Source organism: Amblyomma mixtum, chromosome 2 (genome assembly GCF_055824585.1).
Source record: "Amblyomma mixtum isolate Tamu chromosome 2, ASM5582458v1, whole genome shotgun sequence".
NCBI lineage: Eukaryota > Metazoa > Arthropoda > Arachnida > Ixodida > Ixodidae > Amblyomma > Amblyomma mixtum.
This window is the reverse complement of record NC_143013.1, coordinates 300797216-300801178: the sequence shown is the minus strand read 5'-3', so window position 1 is coordinate 300801178 and position 3963 is coordinate 300797216. Positions and strand designations below refer to the sequence as shown.

The window sequence follows — 3963 nt, the reverse complement described above, 5'->3', positions numbered from 1 at the left end:
TTTGGGGCAATAAACATCGCTTTAAATATAGAGGCTGCGATTCCGACAAAAGATAAAGAACTTCCTATTTGGTTAGGCAGAGCCATTTCCACCGCTCGAGACAGAAGTGGGTACAAAATTAATCGCAGCGCACATTAACCTGGCGCATGACTACAATTAGGATTCGTTATTCGGGCGCAGCTTACTACGGGCAGGCAATAATCGTGTTTTCCTTCCATCTAAGAATGAAGGCACACCGTCAATAGCAACTTTGTTCAGAAAATATGCAGGAAAGTGGGTAGCAACAGGTAAAGAATCGCGCCGCCCTACTTCAGCCAGAACATTCTTGTACTCAGATTAGGGGGTGAAGAGCACCAGAGAAAGCGAAGGAAAACTACCTTTCTCTCTCCTGAACGAAGATTGATTGCTCGTTTAAATACCTTCACTCCTTCAGGCGTGCCATTGCCTTAAATTGCTATTACCGCTCCTGTAAGCTTCGCGCTGCATTCATTTATTAATGCCGTGCATGTTTCCTCGTGGAACACGTGTCGCGTCGATACTCGTCCTCAAAAGTAGGTTAGCCGATCGATGTGTCTTGGAACAAGAAGGACAGGGCAGCATAAGTGATTCAAGATGAATTTGGGCCTGAATCTAATTAAGTCTTCAAATACTTTAAGCTGCTCAGTGTTAGCTCATAGTTTGGGATGGCGTCCTTGCGAGCAGGTCTGAGCTGCAGCAGCTGGCTTTTAAATTCGCTCTCAAGCGGAATAGAGGGCCGCGTTGAAAGAAAGATAATAATGCTTGATGGTTTGCTTCGTAAGGCGCAATACGGCTCCAGATGGTTAGCAAAAAAAGACCGTATGCGCATAAGGAAAGCCCGTAGTATTGCTTGCTACTGAAGCGTAAGCTGGGCGTCATAACGCTTAACTTAACACAGATGGATCTAATGTTGACGTTAACAGCTAGAAAGCGGCATTCCGGCTTTAAACTGACAGGGATAACACCATCGTCATCATCATCAATCAGCCTTACTACGTCCTCTGCAGGACAAAGGCCCCTCATATCTCTCCAATTAACCCTGTCCTGTGCAAGCTCCGGCCACCCTATCCTCGCAATCTACTTAATCTCATCCGCCCACGTAACTTTCTGCCGGCCCCCGCTATGCTTCCCTTCCCTTGGAATTAAGTCTGTTACGCTCAAGGACCAGTGGTTATCTTGCCTTCGCATTACATGTCCTGCCCAAGCCCATTTATTCATCTGGTCGAATTTCGATGGAGGCGAAATTCTAGAGGCCCGTGTACTGTGCGATGTCAGTGCACGTGAAAGAACCGCAGGTGGTCGAAATTTCCGGAGCCCTCCACTACGACGTCCCCCATAGCCTTAGTCGCTTTTGAACGTTAAACCCCCCGAAACCAGAAACCAAACCAGATTTTGACAAGGATGTCAGTAACTCATGTTTGTTCCCTCACCCACTCTACCCTCTTCCTGTCTCTTAACGTTACACCTATCAATTGTCTTTCCATAACTCGCTGCATTTTCTTTAACTTCTTCTTCTTCTCTTCAGTAACTTAGGCTGAATCCTTTTAGTTAGTACCGGTAAGTACCGTAACATACAGCTGGACTGGACGAGACTCCTTTCGAGACAGTACTTTTGTTTTCTTGGTGAAAAATTGGTTTTAAGGAATGGAAAGCGTGCAGTAACTGTCTAATTTCGCAGGATATGCGAGACAGTTGCTGCGTCATTTCCTTTTCTCAAAACCACAAGATCTGCACGCTATATATAAATACGTCGAAGAAGACGACGACGACCGTCGGTTGCTACGGTAGCGTTACTTCCGGTCATTCTTGTTTCCTGTTTTGAGTACCCTTCGTTTTCTCCCCTTGCAGCACCTCATGGTTAAGATGGCAGGTAATTTGCCGAGTGGTTGGGAAATGCAAGTGAGCCGATCAACAGGCCAGCCGTACTACGTTAACCTGCTGACAAATGAAAGCCAGTGGGAGGTTCCAACCCAAGCTGCACAGGCTGCGCCCTTGGGACAGCGGCCTCAGGGCGAGGTGCAGTGTTCGCACCTGCTCGTCAAGCACCGGGACTCCCGTCGGCCCACTTCCTGGCGCGAAGCAGTCATCACCCGGAGCCGAGACGAGGCGGTCGGCCTCATCGAGGCCTACCGCGAACGCGTCGTGTCGGGTAAAGCGACCTTCGACGAGCTTGCTCGCCAGTTCAGCGACTGCAGCTCGGCGAAGAACAAGGGCGACCTGGGTATATTCGGTCGCGGCGCTATGCAGAAGCCTTTCGAAGACGCCGCGTTCGCGCTTCAAGTGGGTCAGCTGTCCGAGCCAGTGTTCACGGAATCTGGCGTCCACATTATACTCCTAACTGCCTGAGAGATTCGGCTGTTGCAGCTGCAGGGCAGGTACTTTTGCGCACGGGCCTGATTGTTTGTTGGCTGCATAAAAGTTCTATGCTTGCCACCTCATTAGTCTGTTCTGTTGTGCTGCTAAACTGCCGTTCTTTAAAGTGCACTGCTTGCTTATGAACAGGAAATAGGCCAGGTCGCACATGTTTTTTAAATATTTTTATTTCTTAAGCTTTCCTTTAATTTACATTCGCTATTTTTCGGGAAGAGATCAAGGAAGAAACAGTCAGGCAATATTCGCGAAAGCCGCTTAGTTTGTGGTTGGGATGTAGAGACAGCTTGCTGCGGTTTAGAGACAGCTAGCTGTGACCAATATCTTACGTCGTAGCCTTTATGCTATTAAATCAAGCAGATGCGCGTGTGTGTTCATGTGACAAAATTCGAGACTCGAGGATATTCTCAACGTTCAATGCTGTGTCTAAATAAAGTTGTTTCTATCACATGCAAGATTTTAGGAGCCGAGAAGCGTGGAAAGGGAAGGGTGAGGAACCGGTAGAGCTTCCACGGTGATAGTTAGAATGCAGGGAGAGGACCTGAAGAGAGTCAAGATAAGCATAAGCAGCGTAAGTTGCCAAGGAGATAACTAAGAAAAAAAATGTCAAAGGCCAGGTGAGCTGGCTGCATTATCTAGAGACCTCCGGGGCTTCAGGAGAGCAGTGGGGAGACTGCGTTGTTCAGCTCGGACTCAGAGGTACAACTTCTTGCGACGGGCAGGGCCGAAGTTTTCGCTGAAAGGCTGTGCTACGTATCCGCCTAGCGTCCAGTCTGGAATTTCGTGAGATTCATAGTTTTCGATGAATAAAGTTGTCCTCCTATTACTACGAGGTGTGGAAACTAAAAAAAAAAGAAATCTTGCTATGGTGAAGGCGACCATAACGACGAGAAGTGGAGAAGGAAGCGCGCAGCGTTTCTGGCTCTTGCTTAATTTTGTTGCCTTTGACCAGCTTTGACCTCGGCTGATAAGACATGGGTAGTCGCTGCGTTTACCGTATCATATGTATGTGTGTGCAGTCGTATCAGGGCAGAAAGTTGCAGTCGGTGGAGCTGCCATGCAACCGAAACGAATGTTGGATGCCGAGGAAGAGAGAGAGAAAATTCATAAACTACAGCCCTCCCTTTCCCTACTCGATCGACCTTAGATGCCGCCCTCTTAGCATTAAGCCCACGACCGGTGACCCTTCGGTGGATCCCTGGTCACATGGGCATCCCCGGCAATGAGCTGGCTCACCAGCTTGCCTGCGAAACTATACACCGGGCGCCGGGGATCCCTTGGACGAGCCCACCGACGGAGCAGGCGGTCAGGGCTTACAAACGTACTGTCGACGAATACTACGCGCAGCAAAAATTGGATTTAGCTGATTTACCACAGCCACATCCATCCTTATCGATCCGTGAAGCTCGCATTCTTCGCCGAATGCAGTTTAATCTCCTAAATACACCAGCCAAACTTTACCTATACCGGCACACTTCCACACCTCAGTGCCCAAACTGTCCACACACATATGCAGACATAGAACACTGCCTTACACAATGCCACGCAGCCTTCCAGTCCCCCGCCTATCCCTTC

At 48.8% G+C, this 3963-nt stretch overlaps 1 pseudogene; it reads left to right on the top strand.

The window, feature by feature from the left end:
• The first annotated feature begins 1881 nt into the window (after positions 1-1881).
• LOC149364668 (peptidyl-prolyl cis-trans isomerase NIMA-interacting 1 pseudogene) lies at positions 1882-2758 on the top strand (annotated as a pseudogene).
• The last annotated feature ends 1205 nt before the right edge of the window (positions 2759-3963 follow it).